This window comes from Cryptomeria japonica, chromosome 5, assembly GCF_030272615.1.
Source record: "Cryptomeria japonica chromosome 5, Sugi_1.0, whole genome shotgun sequence".
NCBI lineage: Eukaryota > Viridiplantae > Streptophyta > Pinopsida > Cupressales > Cupressaceae > Cryptomeria > Cryptomeria japonica.
This window is the reverse complement of record NC_081409.1, coordinates 640,131,011-640,154,859: the sequence shown is the minus strand read 5'-3', so window position 1 is coordinate 640,154,859 and position 23,849 is coordinate 640,131,011. Positions and strand designations below refer to the sequence as shown.

The window sequence follows — 23,849 nt, the reverse complement described above, 5'->3', positions numbered from 1 at the left end:
CATGTCCTACTAATACAACTAGGTAATGGAGAATGGCATGATGACAGTCAAGATTTTTCTACATGGAGCGGGTTTGGTTAAATAGGAGGGTGGATTTTATTGGGCTGATTTTGTAAGCCCTGATTTAACTCATCCTCTTAAGCCTATAATGCTGTCTTTAGTAAAATTGATGTAAGTATTTATTAGCTCCAACAGGCATATATTGGGATGTATGTGTTAAGATTCTAGATCTAAAATGCAAAATGTCAGATGACTGAAATTCAGATGCAGCATGGAATGTTTTTTTACCAAACTTGGTTCAACAACTATTAACAACAGAGCAGCCAGCAGAGAATGTATCACACACAGATTCAACCCACGTAATTAGACTATTGTATATTATCTAGAAGAAGAATTTGAACAAAGCTGAGGATTCTTGTTAGCCACAAGTCATATTGAACCTCATTAAATTTAGGTAGAACAATTTATTCCCTGCATCACCAACACAGAATATCATACACGAATTCAACCCTTGAAATTTTACAATTGTACATATTGGAAACTGGTAAGTAGATTACCTGTAAGAAGAATAATTATGTCTGTTCTCATTCATCTTCTTCCACCGCCTCTTCTCTGTCTCTTCTTTTGCTGCCGCCGTGGACAAGACCACACCAAGATACAGGAAACAAAGAAACATAACACAAGATTAAAGCTTTTATATTTATAATTTCTACAATAATAGACATTAAAGCTTTTCATTTCGAAGTTTATAATGTTTTAATTAGCACTCGCATTGGATGTAAAATATGTTCTGCATGCAGTTCTGAAACTGAAAATTTTGAAGTACTGCTCATGATATACCATATATACCACAACGTCCACAAATTGTAAATACATGTAAATTAAAATGGTTTTTAATGGATCAGATGGATCTCTAGCCATGTGTCAAAGCCCCCATTTCGGCACAAGCTTGGGGGATGGTGCCAAGGGCTGCAGTTGCACAACTTTCTTTAATTACTTTATAACTGTCAGCAAATTTGCAAAAAGAGATTTATTCTTTATCAGCAAGCCCAGTATTTTGCATATTCTACAATCCATGAAATTGTGGAAGCATTTTATGAAATAATTTATTAATTTGTGCCTGTGCTCCTTATGTATACTTCCACATTATGCATGCATGTTAGTGCAAGTATAACAATATCTGACAAAATCAGCTTCCAATAATCACCTTATCGATCTCCATATTGCTCAAGAATTATCAGGTTTAATAAACATAATGCCTATTAAAATTCAACCACGTTTCTTAAAAAGAGTAGAAAATGGATCACATATCTGGAATTTCATCTCCCACGATAGCCTACTATACTTTTTAAGAACTTAAAAAAATACCCACTCTGTGGCCTTGAAATGTACTACCAAATGTTCAATGGTCAAGTTAAGCTAGCATAATTGTGTTTTTGACAGTAGGAACTCTGTACCACAGAATTTTTCTGCCAATCTGGTAAAAGTCATAAATAAAGAAATAATAATCTATGATGATCGTACAGGAGGTGTTCAATCATATTCTGGCTACAATACATATTTCATTTTGCAAGCAATAATAAAGTCTTGCTCTTCCATCAACAAAATCTTCTTTGCATGGTAGTTCACTGTGTTGCCAGTACTGGCTTTGTATACAAGAAATTTAGATTTGGCGGTTTACATTTCTTGAAGTGCATGTGTAGAACAATTAGAACGCATTTTTTCTGTTAGATATGAAGGCGCATTTGTTGTATAAAACATGACATCTGTCACACCTAGCCTGAATTATTGACAATTTTTACGTAACTAGTCTCTGCAAGCATTTGAAAACAAATTCAAAAATTTCACGGAGCATAGTGCATACCATTCAATTATATGTTTGATGACAAGTTTGTTCATGTAATGTTGCTGAAAACGTGGAAATCTCTCTCACACGGAATATGAGTAAACTATGTTGGTTTTGTCGTCCTCACAACTATGCTGGAATAAAGCACTTAAATTTGAAAAATTCCAACAAAAACAAAAACATAAATAATAATTATCAAAGTTGACCCTACAAAATGAAACCTTATATTTAAGATTTCTGTTATAACTAACACTCAATACTAAGCTCCTTTTTATTGCCTTTTTGTGTGAATGTTATTGGAACTTTGGACTGTTATGGTTTGGGAACCATTAACCAGCAGCAGTGTTTTCGCAACCATCCATGTCACACTGTCATCTGTGCTTTTTAATTTTCTGTAGTATGGTGCCACTTTGATCTATTTTTAAAATCTATTTAAAGGATTCCCCCACACTTTTTTGAGACCCAAATTGATTTGCAACCATGTTCAGTGCAAAAATGTTACTGTTATGAAAACATTGAGTTAAAGAGAAATCTGAATTTAAGATGACAGTTAGGGCATTGTTTTTGAAACGTAGTTATCAATTTGGAAAATCCGAAAATGTGCAGATCCAATTTTCTTTTGAAAGTAAAATTCATTATTAGGACTCATGGAATTACTATGAATCATTGCAGGGCAGGAAACGATCTTGTATAAATTAAGGAAGTGCTCTGCAATAATTGGGGCACTAAGGTGGAACATTACATAGATACTTTTAATTCAAAGGTACAAAGCAACATAAATAGCGATATTTTTTCACAATGCCTATGGAACAGATTGACACTCTTATCTTCACTCTCTCAAAAAGAAAGGTAAATTATTAATAAAGAAGATCAGTTAAGGTGGTCATGCTCCGCAAATCGGAGCCCACTCTGTTATGCTTGACAATGCATCCAATGTGTTCCCCATGTCCTAGGAGACAGATTGACACTCTTATCTTCATTCTCTCAACAAGAGTATTGCAACCCATCAATGTACCTGAAAAATTATAGATTTTCAAGAAGAGGTTGGTCGCTAAATCCAAAGCTCATCTATGGGATTTCTAGGCTAATTGACAAGAAATTAACAGATCATTGATTTCTAGGCTTACCCGCGAGAAGTTTTAAGTACTGATAAAAAAGGTGTAAATCTTGGGTTCATTTTTCATGTCATAGGGAGCAGATTGACACTCTTATCTTCATTCTCTCACCAAGAAAGATAAATTACTAATAAAGAAGATCAGTTAAAGTGGTTATGCTCCTCAAATTGGAGCCCAGTCAGTTAGGCTTGACTATGCATCACTTGTGGAGCCTCTAGAAGAGATCACTAGGGATAGGCATCATATGGGATGCAACGATCCCTTCAGGTCTACTCTTTGTAAGCAGGTTGAGGAATGTAACCCAAAGATGTTAAACTTGCTAAATGAACATGTGTCACAACCCATCAATCTACCTGAAAGTTTATTACATATTTTCTGTAATAACCCAGATTTTTCTTCTGTGTCAAGACAACCTCAATCTTTCTCACTTGGGTAACAGAATCTAGTGATAGAAATAGGAAGAACTGTTAAAAGAAGCTAGGATTTGAATGGAAAATAATGATGGCGGGAAGAAGTCCAAAGCATCCCCCTTCGATTTTAATTTTCCTCTTTTATCCTTTCCTATCCTTCCATTACGTTTAGTAATTGAGGGATAGCTGTGAGTGGTGGCAGGTTGCAAGTTAGTTTTGGGTTTTCTTTAGGCAACGTGGTAGATGAGATTTCTCGGCTAACTAACAAGCAATTAACAAATCATTGATTTCTAGGCTTATCTGCAAGAACTTTACAAAAAATGATGAAAAGATGCAAATCTTGGGTTTATTCCCTATGTCCTAGCTCATCCTCTTAAGCTTGTCACACATTCTTCAGTAAAAGTGATGTAAGTATTTATTGGCTCCGACAGGTATATATTGTAATGAATGTGTTAAGATTCGAGATCCAAAATCCAAAATGTCAGATGACTGAAATTTGGATGCAGCCAAAATTGGGATGAATGTGTTAAGCATCAATTTTTTTTTACACCAAACTTGGCTCAACAACTCTTAAAAACAGAGCAGCCAGCAGAGAATGTATGGAGAATATATCACACACAGATTCAACCAATGTAATTTAACTATTGTACATATTGGAAACTAGTAAGTAGATTACCTAGAAGAAGAATTATTTGAATAAAGCGGAGGATTCTCATACTGGAAAATGATATGAATTTGAACAAGTCATATTGAACCTTATTAAATTTAGGCCCCACAATTTTATTGCCAGCGCAGAATGTATGGAGAAAATATCATCACAGATTCAACCTACGAAATTTAACTATTGTATTTATTAGAAACTGGTATTATATATATTAGAAACTGGTAAGTAGATTACCTGGAAGAAGAAGAATTCTACCTCTTCTCATTCATCTGTCGTCGCCTCTACTCTGTCTCTTCTTTTGCTTCTCTGTCTCTTACTCAGCTATGCTTGACAATGCATCCAATCTGTTCCCGTGTCCTAGGGAATAGATTGAAACTCTTATCTTCATTGTTTCAACAAGAAAGGTAAATTAATAATAAAGAAGATCAGTTAAATGTAGAATTTGTCCAGATCCAATTCACAGATCGTTGATTTTTAGGCATATCTGCAACATCTTTTTAAAACTGGTGAAAATGATGCAAATCTTGGTTATATTCCCATGTCCTAGAGAACAGATGACACTCTTATTTTCATTCTTTCAACAAGAAAGGTAATTTACTTATAAAGAAGATCAGTTAAGGTGGTCATGCTCCTCAAATTGGAGCTCACTCAGTTAGGCTCTACTTTGCATCCCTTGTGGAGCCTTTAGAAGATCCTACTGCACAAAGACTGCCTCCCAAAAGATGGAGCATTTGCATTAGTGGCTTTAAAGAAAAAGGTTCTCGCTGGGGACAGACTTCATATGGGATTCAATGATCCCTTCAAGTCTTCTCTGTGTAAGCAGATTGAGGAATCTAACCCAAAGGTGTTAAACTTAGCTCAATGAACATCTGTCACAAGTTACAACCCATCAATCTACTTGAAAACTTATTACAAATTTTCAAGGATAGGTGCTAAATCCAAAGCTTATCTATGGGATTTCTAGACTAAATGACAAGCAATTAACAAATCATTGATTTGTAAGCTTGTCACACAGTTTTCAATAAAAGTAATATAAGTATTTATTAGCTCCGACAGATATATATTGGGATGAATGTGTTAAGATTCTAGATCCAGAATCCAAAATGTCAGATAACTGAAATTTAGATACAGCAAAAATTAGGATGAATGTGTTAAGCATAAAAAAAATTGTACACCAAACTCTTAAAAACAGAGCAGCCAGCAGAGAATGTAAGGAGAATGTACCACACACATTCAACTCGTGTAATTTAACTATGTACATATTGGAAACTAGTAAGTAGATTACCTAGAAGAAGAATTATTTGAACGATTCTCATATTGGAAACTAATATGAATTTTGAACAAGTCATATTGAACCTCATTCAATTTACGCACAACAATTTATTGCCTGTGTTGCAACGCAGAATGTATGGAGAAAATATCATTCACAGATTCAACCCACGAAATTTAACTATTGTATATATTAGAAATTGGTAAGTAGATTACCTAGAAGAAGCAGAATTCTGCCTCTTCTCATTCGTCTGTCGTGGCCTCTTCTCTGTCTCTTCTTTTTCTGCTACCATGGACAAGACCACATCAAACTACAGGGGACAAAAATATAACACAAGATTAAAATGTACAGAAAACAAAATGAATAGACGGACCAGCGTGCACGCTAAAACGAAACTACTGAGAGAAAAAATTTATGAAATGAAAAAGAAATATTACAGAGAAACACAACAGCCACAGAAAATCAATCGAGAGGTAAAAACAGGGCAACGATAGAAGAAAGAAAACATCCACAGAAGGAGAAAAACATTAAAAAGAAAAAGAAAGGACATTCTTGAGAGAATGAATTAGTAGAGGTTTCCCCGGTTATTTATAATCCCTCCAAATTTTGAACTCCTTACTCCAATTGTACTAGCTTTTTTAATTTGAACGGTACTAGCTTTTTTTGATTTCAACGGTACAAATTTTTTTTTTTAATTCCAACGGTACTAGCTTTTTTTAAAACACCTTATTCCAGGGCAATGGTACTTTTCAATTGTTTTTTATATTTTTACAGTATTATGAAGACAGATTAAGAAGATTTGTAGATTTTTTATATAATTGAATTGATTTAATTTAAATTTATGATATTAAGATTTATAAAATTAGAATTAAGTATTAATAAAATATTTAGTTAATAATCATTAAGATGTATGCATAGAGTTTATACTTTGATTTTGTATAAGTGAAATTACATGCTTATGGTAGGAATTGAGTGGAAATGTCATTTATATTATCACCACATTATTTATTTTTTCTTAGGTACAATTTTTTTATTCATAATTGACATCTAGTTTTTTATATTTAAATTTTTATTTTTATTTTTTTGATTGATAAAAGGTCGAAGCCAAAGAAAGTTTATTAATTTTAAAAATGATATTTGCAACTCCATTCAGTGTGGGCACCGGTAGGAAAGAATGGAGGGAAGAAAACCTCCGGTCTAGCCCAGATTCATTGATGGATCAGAAATCAAATCTAATGCTATAATTGGCAAATAACAGAGTACAAGATACACGAATCCCTGGATAATTCATATCCAGGTTAATCTATTTGAAAGATTTCTTAATAACCATCCTAGATTTCCTATGCATTGTAATTCGATCCTCCCCTATTAATGATGTCCTTGTTAGTGATGTCCAAAAATAGTTGAATTACCAGCACCAGCCCTATACAATCCCATCTTAGGATTCTGGCGAGGCGAGATCTGGTAGTCCCAGATGGCTAGATTAAAGAGTGGGGCCACAATGCTATCCTCTATCCTGGATTCTTTTACTCTTATCTTGCAAGCTTTGACACATCCCCATTCCACAGTTATGCAAAAGAACCTTTTCACACCTTACAACCAAGACCAGTGTTAGTGTTGGCATATGATGAAGTGGTGATAATGTATGTTGTCATTGATGTCAATAAGTGCTCAAGCAGGCGAACTGGTATGCACTAGAATGAAGATTGGAAGCGGTTATGGTAAACCGAATGAGTGGACCAGTGTCGGGGTTCACTAAGTGTGACTATCGGTTGGTAGTCTCAGTTCAACTCTAGGGTTTCCGATTTGGCTTGTGCAGTGCAACCGATGATGTTTTGTGATGAGTTAGTTAAGAACAAGGATAAGGATCAAGATGCCACATTAGCTGTGTGCGCGTGAAGGATTTCTTTGAGGATCTTGCGTGTGAAGATCTAATGCATTGAATGTCTACCTCGGGAATGTGCATTTTTCTTAGCGATATGTGAAAAGCATGTGATGGGTTACTGTTTTCCAGATGCGGTGAAGGTTGGACGATGCAGAATGACTTGAGATCTGTTTTAGATTGTTTCATTCTATGTAATGTATTTGACAGTCAGGATTGGACTGCTTGTAATTGTAAATCTAAAATGTTTAGGGTTTAGGGTTTATGCTACCGACCTAATTGTTGTCTATAAGGTCGATGAGTTTTGTTATTGTAGTTGTTTGCAAAAGTTGTGTTTGTGTCTGCATGTTGGAGATTTGATACTTACCAAACCAGGCTGAGGAATCTTTAGAGTGTGATTGCAGAAGAAAGGAACTGAAAAGGATCTGCCTTAGCAAGGAGTGTTGTTATCAGATCGGAGTTTTACCTGTTGTCTTCTAACCATTTCAACAGAAGGTAAATCCCTTGACCGGGTAGCTTTGACAGGATTTGTTGTAAATCCTCTAACTAGGTGGCTTTGTTGTAACTCTTAACAGGGTTTCAACCTTTAGCAGGGTATATAGTCATCCCTTAACCGGGTGATCCCTAACAGGATCGGTTCCTAACAGAACCTTTATTGTAAAGTCTTTAACCAAACTAGGCTCCTAATAGAGTGGACTTCAAAAGAGTTCACAAACAAGCTTGTGGGTATTCATCCCCACCGTGGTTTTTCCCATTTGGGTTTCCACGTGAAAAAATTGTGTGTTATGGGTTGTGAGTTTTTCACGTGATGATTGAGTGGTTTTTGATTAAGTTAGATATGCATGCATTGTCTAATGGTTGTGGTTTTTATTGGTACAAATCATGCATGATTAAACTGGTGAAGTAGCTATCAAGATTTGAGATCTACTAAATGTTGTCTGAAGTATTTTTGTTTAACCGGTATTGCTATGGTTAAGTACAGTGGTGAAGACAACCGGTTATCTGTGTTTTGATTTGTCAAAGTATTGGAGCAAGTTTTTGTGTGTACTGATTCACCCCCCCCCCCCCTCAGTACCGGTTAGGACCTTAGTAGTTCATCGTTATTCATCAGTTAGTAGGTCAAAAAGAATTACATATCCAGAATAAAATTGACAACATCTTGAATCTTAACTCTTAATTTAACTATTATTGTCAACTTCGCTCAGGGGTTATTGAACCCTTAATCATGTCAAGACAATCAAACTAGGTGAAATCACAGATACCTGCAAGAAACCTTCAAACCTGCCCTACAACAAACCACTTCATGAATTGTTAGCCAATAAATAAACCCAAATCCAGGTTGCCAAGCCTATTCCATTACAACTGCTACAACCACAAAGCTTTAGTATTGAGAAGTACTGAAGTTAGAACTTCAAAACCACAACACTGCCTGCATCTATATCATAATATCGAAATAGCATAGCACTGCTCTGGGAGATGGGGAATCTTTTGCCAAAAGGATCTAAAAGTCACCTCACTCCTTACAAAAATTCCGATGTATTTGATAACCAAAGACAAAATCCTTTCAAAAAGTCTTAATCAAACAATCCCTACCAGAAAGTTCGCTTATTTGAGACACTAAAGAGTTTTTTTGTTTTTTTAAAGATTATCCCCTGAATATCATAGACAAGCAAAGCCAAAAGTAGGAAGAAAAGAAAGAGGGGAGATATCCAAAATTTCATAAGAGAATTAACAAAGAGTATCCTATCCATACTTCACAGATCTCTTTCAGAAAATGAAACTAGAAGCGGTCAGCCTCCCCAATTCAGTCAAAACCTAAATCTTCATAAGAAAATAACATCTATGCTTTTGAATAAAAGGCCTAACAATAAATATACGCATACATGAAGATATATATATATATATATATATATATATATAAGCATAAATTTAAGAATATAAAATATGAGAGGAGTGATTCATCACACATAGCCAAGAACTAAAAATACTTTAGGAAGCTAAGATTTCGGACATAATCAATTAAACCCCATAAACAGGATCTATAAAATCACACAGATTCTGAAGAAACCTTTTAGGGTAGATTGAGAAAGGGAAACCAACGAACTAAAGATAGTAAAGCATATCTAAAGCTAGAGCATATATTAATCTAAGCATCCATAAGTCTTAAAAAGATAAGTCTGAAATAAGGTGAAAGTTTTACTGTAAACCCTTAAAAGTCAAAAACTGACGATAGGATAAACCCAAGACAAACACCCAGCTATCTTGCCCAAAATCTTCTCACCCGCTCCTCTGTTACCTTCTCTCCTGAGCTAGCTAGAGAATTAACTGGGCTAGAGACGGGGGCAAGAGGGATGTCCATGTCATTTGGGATCACTTCAATGTTTTCAGCTTCAAGATGGTTGTCCAACCACCTATTACATTTCAGTTTTCTAACCTACAAAAGCCACATAAGATAGAAAAAATTCCTTCGCCTAGTCGGATTATAGGCCTCAAAGGCGGCCATATCCTCAATTATTAGGATTGGAAATCTAAGCACCTGATTATTCATCTGAATGAGAATATCATAATCGCAAGGCTTGGGTGCAATTAACTCCTCGTCAATATTGACAACCACCCGCTCAAGTTCACCCAACAATTCTTTCTTGAAGACCTTTTTACAAAATTTTATCACCACATCCCTGTCCTTCTCATAATACATATCCACCGCTAAGAACATACCAGCAATATCTGAATTAGCCCTAGTGCGGTCTACATTCAAGATATATTCTTCCCCAAGAATTTTCATAACCGCCCTGATGACCAAGACATTCAGGGAGACCAGAACGCCTTTCAATCTTTCTTCCTTAATTTCTCCTAAAAAAGCCATTTGTTGCTTGAGCCCTATAAGCCGTGGTGGAGTATCCATAGGAGCTTCAAGACTCTCAAATAGCCAACTACTCAAAACAAGCCTTTACTTATAATAATCAACTATTAAAAGGCATCGAGAAGTACAACTCATCTTTCTCGGTGAAGGACCGATAAGATCGCTAAAGAGTGTTAGAGGAGCGAGGATGAAGGGTCAGGATGTAACTTAAGCAATCTATAGGATCAAGGTAATAAATATCATTGCCGCTAGATGAGTGAGTTCCTTGGTATTAGCTGGCTCTCACGACAAGGGAAATCGCATCATCAGTCCCAAGTATGCTGCCAAAGATGGTACTACTCAAGGGAATTTGCTGACAATATGATGTCCTAATAAATGTGTCGAAAGGCATCTGGCTGCCCCTTGAAACATGAAATATATCTAAAGATAATCATTACCAAATACATCCATACAATAACATATACATCTATTAATATATATGCAAGACTCACAACATCATAATCCTTTATGCATATAGTATATAATATATATATGTGTATTAATACATATACATCCACACACACACACACACACACACACACATATACCTATAGACATAAAATCTTATAAGGCTCCGAGAATGTATATGAAACTATATGAGTGTATATATATATCTGTGTGTGTGTGTGTGTGTGTGAATATAAGCATTAAGAATTTATCCCAAAGACCTTAAATATTTATAAACAGAGAGATAAAAGAAGAGAAACATCCTCTAAAAGCCATTTTTACTGAGAATATTCAGGATTTAAGAGATGTGGGATTAAATCATCCAATCACCTACGACCTAGACTTAACCTTCCATTACTGATGAAACTATCATCCTCTTGAAGCGGAAGCTAGGTCAAGGGACAAATGCCTGAGGAGAACCCAAAGCCTAGCTAATCGAGACCAGAATCCTAAGAGTCCAACCTTGCAATAGATACTAAGGACAAGAGGGAGGGCTCTATCTTAACTTATGAACTATCCATCAGCTCTCGCAATAACTAATTCATCCGCCCTAGAGTTGTCTTCTCTATAGATATGATTGAAGGTCATTTTCTTGAACTCCTTGAGGAGGCTAAGAGCTCTTGACAAGATCGCATCCAGCTTCTAGTTAGGTAGAAAACCTTTTCTTAGGCCATTGATAATAATAGTCGAATCTCCTTCAATGGCGAGCTTGCTAATACCCTTATTTTGACATAAGAGGAGGCCTTCAACTAAGGCTAAGATCTATGCTTTATTAATTCAAACCCTATAGGTTTGGATAACTTGGCTAATTCCCTACCAGTATCATCATGTAGACAACACCCAATCCCTGCAGGACCTGGATTCCCATGAGAAGCTCCATCGATGTTAATCTTTACCCACCCTTTTTTAGGGACCTTTCATTTGCAAACTTCTCTTAACTCCTTTTTGTTAGAATTGCTAACTCCTAAAAAGGGAGGGATCTTCAGACCTAACCATCTACCTCTCATCTTCTCATCCCAGAATGTCATCTCCGAGAGATTGCTAGGAAATTTCGAAGTTCTGCTATTAAGGGTTTCTACTACTGAGGCTTCAATTTTATTCACAAGTTGGAGCCAATCCAATTTTTAATCCTTGAAGAGTCTTTTGTTACATTCCTTCCAAAGTTCCCAAATAACCAAAGATGGGGCCAGTTTCCATAGTCCTCCAAAGAGGGAGCATTGATGTAGAATGGGCCATGCTTGAAACATTACAAGAATGGAGTTAGGAAAGGCTGAGCTCCATCCTAATTTGTTACATAACCAGAGCCAACAATTGGAGGCATAATTGCAGTTGAGGAGGATATGATCCTTGTCCTCTTCTGCCTTTTCACATAAAGGGAATCTACTGTTGGCAATTGACACTCATTGGATTTATTTTGTTGTCATTTATGGCAACAAGATCAAATGGAAGTCATATATTGGCACTAGGAGGCATATACCAGAAGATACCGACTTTGGAGCATTCAGGGCTACACCGACACCGACACCAACACTGGCACTGACATCAATACTTCATTGGAAGCTGATATCAAGGAGGATTTATTAATGAATCATTTTGTAATTATTGTCAAGGTCGACATTGAATATCTTTTGTAAATATATTGTAAGCTAACATAAGGCATATTACTTGTAATAGGTATATAGGTCAGTCTGCTAGGTTATTTTGAAAATATGAAATGTGTGGATATAGAAGAATATAGAAGAACTGTATAATGTGAAATATATGTATGAAGATCATGTTGTATGCAAGTGTTATATCATGCAATGATCTATAGATAGCTTGGAAATCATTCTTGGAGGAGAAGAGATACCAGTAGTAGTTCAGGTTTTCTGAACCGGTACAGAGCAGAGCCAGAACTGGAACTCTATTTGGCATAGCAAATGCATTCTTGAGTTCATTTTTAGTAATTTACTTTAGCAGAAAGATTGTAGTCACTGAGGCTCTTTAGTGATGAGAAATATGCTCTAGGCAGTGTGCCTTCCTGCATGTGCAGGCCCGTATTATATGTAATGTTTTCATATGGCCAGTGAACTAATATTGTGGGTCACAAATCCCACCATGGTTTTTCCTCTTTGAGGTTTTCCACGTATAATTTTTGTGTGTTATGGTGTTCATTTATGTGGATGGTTTATTTGCTTCTTGTTATATGTTTATTTGTTTACCAATATATATGTGTATGGTATAAAAGGATAAAAATTGTTCATATCGGCAGAACACCGATTCACCCTCCCCTCTCAGTGTTCTTGGATCCCAACATCTATTGGGACCCTCAAAGCCCATTTTGCTAAATTTGTTTGCCGTTAGAATCTTGTTATGGAGAGAAAACCATGAAAATGATCCTACCTTTGGCAAAAACATCTTATCCCAACACAGAACTGAGGGGGCAGGAGTGCTTGTGGAAAGCTACTAACTAAGGAGGAGAATATAACCATCTTTTGAGGTATATTCTCCCGATTATGATCCATCCCAGACAAGAGTATCTGACCCCATGTTGAAAGTGACCATCCTCTTTTTAAGGATGTCTTGGAGCAACTATTTCTCTCTTTCTGGGATATCTACATGATCTAAAGATTTCCATACCCAGCCCTTGGTTAGGTCCCCGTCAATTGGCGATATGTAATCCTTAACATACCTACCCCATACGGATTCTAGCACTACTCTGGATGACTCCAAATTATCACTCTCATGAAGGGATTTGAAACCTCCCCAAGAATCGGTCTAAAAAGGGGCTTATTCGCCATTGCCCAAATCCCAAGATAATTTGTCAAATAATTTTCCTGCATTCCAGCATGAAATTCCAAATGCGAGAGCCTCTCGGGGGAGAATAGTCTCTGAAGAGGCTAGTATGGTCTCTTCCACAAGATATTTGTGGTATAAGATTTGAGCCCACTTGAGGTGAGGAGATCTAAACATTCTCTAGACTAATTTGGCCCCTAGCACTCTACTCTAGTCCTTAATATTCTTAATCCCGATACCCCCTTCTGACTTTGGCCTACAAATCTTATCCCAAGCCATAAGGGAGATCTTTTTCTTCTCCTCAGCCCCTTGCCAAAAGAAAGACCTAATATGTCTATTCAATATTTTCTTTTTGGACTGAGGGAGGTTAATACATGATAATTGATAGATGGGCATTGCAGCCAAAACCGATTTGACCATAGTAGCTCTCCCCGTAGAGGATAGCCGCTTGCCTTTCTAGGTTGCTACCTTATTCCTAATCCTATCTATCATTGAATCCCATAAATTTGATGAACCATTACCCTTATCTAGGGGCAAACCTAGATACTTGCAGGGGAGCCTTCCCATATTAAAATTCAAAATTTTACAGATGTCATTTTGTAAGCAGACCTTAGTATTAAATAAGAAGACTTTAGATTTAGATGGATTAATTTCCTGACCAAAAGCCTTAGAGTAAGAGTCTAGGATCTGCTTAAAAGCCTTCGCTTCTCCTAAATCACTGAGCCCATATAACATAGTATCATCCATAAATTGTTGATGTGTGGTAGGGTCTAGGTTGCTAATAATTCTAATTCCTAAAATCTGACTACTTTCCCTTTCTTTGGAGATCGCTCTCCCCAATGATTCCGCCATAATGATGAAGAGAAAAGGGGATAAGGGATCTCCTTGTCTTAGACCCCTAGAAGAGCTAAAAAAGCCTTTAGGAGTACCATTGACTAACATTGAGAATTTAGGCATTGAGATACATTCAAATATCAAGTTAATCCACGAAGAGGGGAATCCAAAGGCTTCTAAGCATCTTCACAAGAATCTCCAATCCGCCTTATCGTAGGGTTTCCTAATGTCTAGTTTTAAGAGCATACTAGGGGTTCCATTATTCTGAACAGAGTGAATGGCCTCCTGAGCTATAATAACCCCATCATAAATGGACCTCCCAGGAAAAAAACCCATTTGTTCGTTCCTAATCAAAAGAGGAAGGAGTTTCTGAAGCCTATTAGCTAAAGTTTTAGTAAAAAACTTATAGAAAGTGTTACACAAGGCAATGGGTCTAAACTCATCAAAGAACTCAGGCTTTTCCTTCTTTGGAATAAGGGCCAGAAAAGTGTTATTAATTTCTTTGAGGATATTACCTGAGTTCCTCCCACCTTCAAGAGCTACCATTGCCTCCTCTCCTATGAAGGACCAACATTTTTGAAAAAAACTAGTCGGAAAGCCATTCGGACTGAGGGATTTGTCCAGACCCGTCTGTATTAGAGCTCCTTCTACTTCCGCTAAAGAGAATTTTGCAGACAGATTATAGGTTTGATCCTTACTAAGTAATCTTGGAATACATTTTATAAACTTGTCTTGGTCATAGCAAAGAAGGCTCTAGTCAGAGTTGAGAATATTGGAGAAAAAATCTATAACCTCCCTCGCGATAATTTTAGGATCAATTCCTTCTGTGATATCATCTTCTAGGCTCGGGCATGATCATAGATAGGGTAACCGGTAATCAGATGAATTTCCTTAGTAATCTTACATGGTTGCTCTTCTAGCCACATGAAATCATCGTGAACTTTGCTCAGAAAAAACTTGACCCATTGGGGTTTGAACACACGGGGATAGGTTAGGGCTTCAGTTAATCCTTTGATTTTGATGTGCTCCTACTTGTTGTTCAATTTACCATCGGTACACAACTCATCATAGGTGTCTTTGATTTCAACATGACCGAGTTCTTCAGCACGACATTTGGTGAAGAATCTCACATCCTCGACTAGTATCACTCTGTCTGGGATGAGTGAAAAGACGGTTTTGTCATCCAGTTCATAAGCGACATTGGGAGTCAAACATTATTTTAGTGAGGGCTTTTCTACATTCTTGACAACTATGGGATCTTGGATCTTGGGCGCCATTGAAGATTTCAGATAAAAGCTAACAAAAGATCCTTAGGGTTTCAGGATTTCAAACAACTGACGCTTTATGCTTAGCAGATAATGGCAACTAGATAAGATCGGTAAACCAGCTTAACGATGTGTTGAGATTGATGTAAATACCTTGAATTTGCTTTGTGGGAGGTTTGATCACCTTAGATTTGTTTGCTCTACTTTCTTGAAAACTTGGTAAGTGAAAATGACTACAAAAATGCTTTTAAGTACACAAAATACCTTATCGGGCTCCTTGCGGGTTAGGTCAAAAACATTAAATGCACTCGGTTCCTCTTTAACTGATTTACTCACCTTTTTCTGTTTTGACCGAGTAACCAAACTTCCTTCATTCACCGACTAGATAGGTTTCCTGTATTCACTAACTTGACAGACTTCCTGTAAAGTGCTTCAAAAGACTTTGATAGACTTTCAAACTTACTAATACATCTTAATTATGGAGATTTTGAATTAAGTACATAAATAGAATAGGAACTATTAAGATTTTAACCTTCAAAGAATGCAGTCCCTTCATACCTTTACTGATTAATTTGGAATAGGTGCACCTAACTCGGTAGGTAAGGTGCTTTCTTCATTTGACATAATTTCCTTCCTTTTCCAAATCATCTTTAATTTTTCTTTTATTTCTTTAGTGCCTTTTCTAGGTTGATCTTTGCAATCTCCAGCTAAGTGTCCAACTTTATGACAATGAAAACATGCCATACTAGGATTTCTCCATGATCTTCGGTTGTACATTGCAAACCTTATAAAATAGTTGGCACTTATATGTCCATATCTTCCACAACATTCACACCATATCCTTGTATTGTAATCCCATGGTACTACAGAATATTATCGGTAAGGATCTATGTGAGTTTGGTAACCTCTAGCATTTGCTCGGTGTGCATACCACATATAGTTCTTTTGCTTAAGCCGGCACTTCTCGGTACTATGTCCATATCTATTGCAGTTTTTACAAAACCCTTTGAATTTTGCCTTCTGATAATTGTTAACAGACTTTGTCCTACATTGATTAGATGTGTGACCATATTTATTGCAATTGTAACAATAACCATTGGACTTAGTGACATTCGGTTTCTTACCTTTTCTGATTTGGCATATGTTGGTAGTGTGACCTTGATTTCCACAGTAGTTGCAAATAGGCTTCTTTCTTTTGATGTTATTCTTGTTTCCAGCTTGCTTTGATGTTTCTCCTCTCTCGGTAGTATGAATTCCTTTCTCGGTAGAGACTTTTCCTTTGTAACCGAGTCCTACATCTTTGTTGGGTCGTCTTATATTTAGTTGCTCATCCAACATCTCTGATGCTTCTTCTTTAGTGTTTCTTTGGATTTCTTCTCTATTCCAAGTTCGTCGGTTAACTTTGATACTTCAAGTTTCAATGCTTGATTCTCATCATTCTTCAGAATTGCTTCATGATGTGCATAACCTAGTTGATCTGATAGGTTTTGTTGAATTCCAGTTAACCTTGTGATTTCATCATTCTTATCAGATACTAAGACTTCAAGTTGTTGTTTCTCTCTCTGTAGATCTCTTGCTTTATCCTCAGCTGTCCTCAATGCATCAAGATTTTCAGTCATTTGTGTGCTGAAATGTTCATGTTCTCTTTTCATTGCTTTCATTTGATCAGCCAATGCTTTGTTCTTTTCTTTCAATACTCCAATCATTTCTTCAGTTTCTTCAGATATGTTGTTCTCAGGTGATGTCTCAATTTGTTCCACTAACTCTTGAGAGTCCTGCAAATCATCAGATAATCTTCTTCTCACTTTTAGAGATTTTTGCATTTGCCTTTGCATGTCTGCAATCACTTGATTAGCATGATCTAGCTCTTCTTGCAGATACACAATCCTTCGAGATTGTTTATAGCCTTCCATTGATAAGATCTTTTTCTTTAGGTAGTTAAACCCTTTTCCAAGCTTCAAGCTTTGATACCAATTGTTAGGCCCAATATGGAAAGCTAATGTACTGAGAGGGGAGGGGTGAATCAGTACTTCAAAACATTTCTTCAACAATAACTTTACTGTTATGCATAAACCGAATAGTGCAGTAACATAATATAAAGCTAAAACAAATAGATAACAATCATACATGATTCACTCCATAACACATATTTTGGTTACGCATAAACTCTTGGTTAGAGAGAGAAACTGCGGTGTGGATGGCACCCACAACTTCACTACTGCAATAATAAAGAGTGCTCGGTTAGAGCTACATGTTTAGCTATTTCTGATAGCTTACCCTGTTAGGAGTAACAAGCTCTGTTAGATCTACCTTGCTAAAAGATTTTACAACACTTCATCTAAATGTTGCACCTGGTTAGAGGCTTTACAATTTATAGACTTGATTAGAGTCTTTTACCCTGTTAAAGGTTTCTCTTACAACTTCAAAATATTACAATAAAATTATTACAAATATCTGCAACTTTACATCTAGAATGTTATAGCAGATTCTATATGCTCAGAATAAGATTACCTTGCTTATAGCATACCTCGGTAACCCATATAGTAACTCGGTAAACCCTTTTGTTTACTCTGTTCTTCGACTGTTCTCTGAAAACCTTCTTGGTGACCTCTATGTCTTTGTAACAGTCTTCTTACACTCATGCACACACCTCTTTAACTCTTAACTCATGCTGTATAAATAGATCTCTTATGACGGTGATCCAATTCATTGCTTCGATCTTGTAAACATGATTTATTGAATGAATAACCATGCCAATTATTTCATTAGTTAAATGACCTCAAAATCATACACAATCTTTAAGTGCAATTTCCAATGTGATAACGATTAGATGTGCCTCGATCTTGTAACACGTTTTCATATGCATGTCCAGGTTCAATGAATCTGGTAACATGTTTCACTCGGTGTATATCAACTTGGTGTGTCATCTTTGTTGCTTGGTAGACATGTAAAGATACTCGGTAGACAGCTCGGTGTATACTGCGTTTTGTGACTGCTTTCTTCTATAACTGACTAGACTGTGCATACCGATTGAATATCTTAGTAATAGATAACCGACTAGAGTATATAGTATAACTTTGACATAAAACTAATGGCAATCTGATAAGTAGTAACAATCTCCCCTTTTGACATTAGTTGAGATGTTTGACAAAAACTACTTTCAAGGTTATAACTCAAAAATCTATATACTTGCAAAATTTGACTATACTGACAGTATATACAATAGTCAATAATATAATATATCAGATATACTCCATACTATACAAAACTTTGATTTTGCATGCTCGGTGATCTGTTCTATGTGCTTTGCTTAGTGTTTTGTTTACTGCTCAGTGTACTCCCCCTGTATACTATACTCTGAATACTATACCATTCTCTCAATACTGTATCACTCCGTATTACTCCCCGAAGACTATATCATATTACTCCCCCTTTTTGACAGACATCAAAAACTTAATTACCATTCAGGGGTGGTAACTGATCAAAAATGGATTTGTACTTGGTCCGGGCGTTAGTGAGAGCGACAGAGAGTGCATCCTTTACAGTGTCCATTAAAGAATTTCGCGCTTGAATATCAGCCAATAGTGATATTAAGCCATCTAGAGTGCTTCCCTCTTGAGTAGTAGATAAGTATGTGGCTCAGTTGATCTGTTCTTGGACCGATGAAAGATGTGGAAGGAATAATGTCTGAAGGGTCATTATGTCCATCTTGATCTTGTGTTCTTCATTGCTTAAGTTCAATTGTTGAGCCATGAGCTGTTGTAACCTTGTATAAAAATTCTGAACTGAATTTGGCTCTATGGTCAACTTGCTTGAGAGATCGGTGATCTCTTTCTCAATTTCCTCTGTTTTATTCTTAATGTCTTTAATGAATAAAGAAAATGTGCTGAGTTTCTGAAATAAATAATGAATGTGCTTGAGTTGAGGGGTCAACTCAGCAATAAATTTGACAAGTTTAACTTTGCCAATAGCTATAGCTTTTTGTACCTCTTCTATCATTTTTGCAGTGAGCTCTTTGTCTTTCAGCTTGCTCAAATACTCTGATGCATCTACTCCAAATGTCTTTATCTTTGTGAGGAGTTCATCCAATTGAATGTGGATGGCTGCATCAGTTGATACTGTAGCTTCAGGTAGCATATCTATTAGGAGTGCTTTTACCTTCTGAAGTACTTTATTTTTCTTTTAAATGACCATTTTCTTTTCTTGTTCGGCCTTTGCTTTGCACAGTTCACCGAACTCAATGAGTGCTTGCCCTTTCAATTTTGATATGTCTACATTTGGCAACACTATTGGTTTTGACAAATCAACTTTAAAACTATGCTTTTTCATTTTCTTTTCTTTACCTTTCACCGATGGAACTAAGACAAGGGCTTGTGAGGCTTGATGACCCTCGGTAGGTTGCTCGGTAGAGGCAACACTTTGATCGATTCCTTTAGCCTCTTTAGAGTCCTTTGGTGTCTCGGTACTTGTTGTCTCAGTTGCAACAGTCTTAGTGTTAGAAGGTGCTTGAGATGTCTGTTCTTGAGTAGTATCTTCTCCTGGTGTAGACTTGTGACCTTCAGTGCCTTGATCTATATCCTGAGGAGTTTCGGTTGAGATAGGTTGCTTGACTGATGGATAAGGCTGAACTTGTTCCAAGACTGATTCACTAGATACAAGTTTTGCATATGCAGTGCCTTCTATCATTTCCTATTTCGGTGCCTATGAATCCATGACATCTTCATCTATTTGAATGGTGTCAGCAGGGTCTTGTTTGGTAGCATTAGGACCTTGCTCGGTGACATCAACGATTTCAACTGTAGCTTGCTCACCAACATTCTTGATTTTGAAGATTTCCTGCCACTTTGCTTTTGTCTCATTTTCCACTTTAATATATAGTCTATTCATCAGTTTTAAGGCTCTTTGTTTGACAAGAAACTTTGAGTTGTAGGTTGTCAGATGTTCCTTTATTTCAGCTATTGACATGTCAGGAAAGAGATGAACCAGAGTTCTCTCTTTGATTTGTTTCTCCGAGTCCATTGCATACTTCCACCTATTATCAATATGCAGATACAGTTCATTTGGAAGTGACTTAGCTAGTTCCAATGGAGCTAATCGGAACTTTAGAAGTGTGCAGATGACAACTTCTTCAATTTGTCTCTTTTCATCATTGTTCCTGGTTTCATACTTGACATATCTAAATCCTCCAAATCCACCATATTCTTTCAGATTAGCACAGAAGTTTTCAACACTATGTATATTTACCTTCTTGCTCTTGACAATCTGGAATTTGCTTGCATCCTCTGATTCGGTATCACTCGACTCTTTTGCCAAAATGAGTCTCCGAGTAGATTTCTTGTATGTCTTTGTTACCTTGGGAATAGTAACACCTTTTGTTTTCTTACTCGATGAGGCTGCAGATGCTGTAGTGTTAGGTCGCTTTACTGGAGGTGGAGTCGGTGAGGCCTTTGATGTGTCATGTTTCTTTCTCTTCAATACTTTCCCCATAGGCAATTCGGTGCTCAGTGTTATAGTTGCCTCTTGGGCTTCAGATTCCTCTTCGGTAATGGCAATGGTGCCTTTGACAGGTGTAGAGGAAGAGTCTTCTCCGAATTTCTCTGACAATTCCTCAATCATTTTTTATGCCTTTCTTGTAGCTTTGGGTGCTACAATGTTCATCTTTACTTTTTCCTTTACTTCCTCATAGGTACCATACCTCAGCTCGGTAGCATGTCTAGGCAATGTAAGAAATGCATCAATTTGTTGTTTTGTGATGTCAAAATCAATCTCGTGATCCATTGGTGACAAAGATTGAGTCCTTGGTTCCACAACATTCACATAATAGTAATCGGTGTCAACTTCAAAACATATATCATTTTTGTATTTCTCTACTAGTTGGGGTGGAATCCTATATCTGTTATGCATTTTCTCTTGAAATTTACTGAAGTAACCATCCATAATATCATTGAAATTATCACCTAACTTCTTGATGAAGTCATTTATCTGATGGGTGATTGGTCGGTGTAGTTCCTAAACAACTTTACCGATTGATGGAAAGAATTTTTCAAAATAGAAAAACATGCATACCAGTAATGATCCAAACTTTAGAGTATTAGCCGAGTTGTTCTTCTTTGGCTTCCTGATGGTGTTCAGATTATCAAATAGGTTCTTCAGCAACACCTCACATAGATCAATTTTTATTCCCTTTTTCACAATTTTGTAGGCCAGGTCTGCTGTTGCACAATCTCACATCCTCAACATTTGGTGAAGAATCTCACATCCTCGACTAGTATCACTTTGTCCAGGATGAGTGAAAAGGCGGTTTCGTCATCCAGTTTAGAAGTGACTTTGGGAGTCAAAGAGTATTTTAGTGAGGGCTTTTCTACATTCTTAAAAACTATGGGATCTTGGATCTTGGGCGCCATTGAAGATTTCAGATAAAAGTTAACAAAAGATCCTTAGGGTTTCAGGATTTCAAACAACTGATGCTTTATGCTTAGCAGATAATGGCAACTAGATAAGATCGGTAAACCAGCTTAACAATGTGTTGAGATTGATGTAAATACCTTGAATTTTCTTTGTAGGAAGTTTGATCGCCTTAGATTCACTTGCTCTACTTTCTCGAAAACTTGGTAAGTGAAAATGACCACGAAAATGCTTTTAAGTACACAAAATACCTTATCGGGCTCCGTGCGGGTTAGGTCAAAAACATTAAATGCACTTGGTTCCTCTTTAACTGATTTACTCACCTTTTTCTGTTTTGACCGAGTAACCAAACTTCCTTCATTCACCGACTAGACAGGTTTCCTATATTCACGACTTGATAGACTTCCTGTAAAGTGCTTCAAAAGACTTTGATAGACTTTCAAACTTACTAATACATCTTAATTATGGAGATTTTGAATTAAGTACATAAATAGAATAGGAACTGTTAAGATTTTAACCTTCAGAGAATGCAGTCCCTTCATACCTTTACCAATTAATTTGGAATAGGTGCACCTAACTCAGTAGGTAAGGTGCTTTCTTCATTTGACATAATTTCCTTCCTTTTCCAAATCATCTTTAATTTTTCTTTTATTTCTTCAGTGTCTTTTCTAGGTTGATCTCTGCAATCTCCAACGAAGTGTCCAACTTTATGACAATGAAAACATGCCATACCAGGATTTCTCCATGATCTTCGGTTGTACATCCCAAACCTTATAAAATAGTTGGCACTTATATGTCCATATCTTCCACAACATTCACACCATATCCTTGTATTGTAATCCCATGGTACTACAAAATATTGTCGGTAAGGATCTGTGTGAGTTCGGTAACCTCTAGCATTTGCTCAGTGTGCATACCACATATAGTTATTTTTCTTAAGCCAACACTTCTCGGTACTATGTCCATATCTATTGCAGTTTTTACAAAACCCTTTGAATTTTGCCTTCTGATAATTGTTAACAGACTTTGTCCTACATTGATTAGATGTGTGACCATATTTTTTGCAATTGTAACAATAACCATTGGACTTAGTGACATTCGGTTGCTTACCTTTTCTGATTTGGCATATGTTGGCAGTGTGACCTTAATTTCCACAATAGTTGCAAATAGGCTTCTTTCTTTTGATGTTATTCTTGTTTACAACTTGCTTTGATGTTTCTCCTCTCTCGGTAGTATGAATTCCTTTCTCGGTAGAGACTTTTCCTCTGTAACCGAGTCCTGCATCTTTGTTGGGTCGTCTTGTATTTAGTTGCTCATCCAACATCTTTGATGCTTCATAACTCTTCTTCAGTGTTTCTTTGGATTTCTTCTCTATTTCAAGTTCATCGGTTAACTTTGATACTTCAAGTTTCAATGCTTGATTCTCATCATTCTTCAGAATTGCTTCATGATGTGCATAACCTAGTTGAACTGATAGGTTTTGTTGAATTCCAGTTAACCTTGTGATTTCATCATTCTTATCAGATACTAAGACTTCAAGTTGTTGTTTCTCTCTCTGTAGATCTCTTGCTTTATCCTCAGTTGTCCTCAATGCATCAAGATTTTCAATCATCTGCATGCTGAAATGTTCATGTTCTCTTTTCATTGCTTTCGATTGATCAGCCAGTGCTTTTCTCTTTTCTTTCAATACTCCAATCATTTCTTCAGTTTCTTCAGATATGTTGTTCTCAGATGATGTCTCAATTTGTTCCACTAAGTCTTGAGAGTCCTGCAAATCATCAGATAATCTTCTTCTCACTTTCAGAGATTTTTGCGTTTGCCTTTGCATGTCTGCAATCACTTGATTAGCATGATCTAGCTCTTCTTGCAGATACACAATCCTCCGAGATTGTTTATAGCCTTCCATTGATAAGATCTTTCTCTTTAGGTAGTTAAACCCTTTTCCAAGATTCAAGCTCTGATACCAATTGTTAGGCCCAATATGGAAAGCTAATGTACTAAGAGGGGAGGGGTGAATCAGTACTTCAAAACATT

The 23,849-nt window shown here is 36.5% G+C and overlaps 1 long non-coding RNA gene across 1 annotated transcript; it reads right to left on the bottom strand.

The window, feature by feature from the left end:
* Positions 1–552: 552 nt before the first annotated feature.
* On the bottom strand, positions 553–5,839 carry LOC131039013 (uncharacterized). Its single transcript, XR_009372673.1, has 3 exons — positions 5,521–5,839; positions 4,270–4,392; positions 553–627 (listed from the first exon to the last, which is right to left on the bottom strand). It is a non-coding gene; the product is annotated as an uncharacterized LOC131039013 (long non-coding RNA).
* Positions 5,840–23,849: the final 18,010 nt, after the last annotated feature.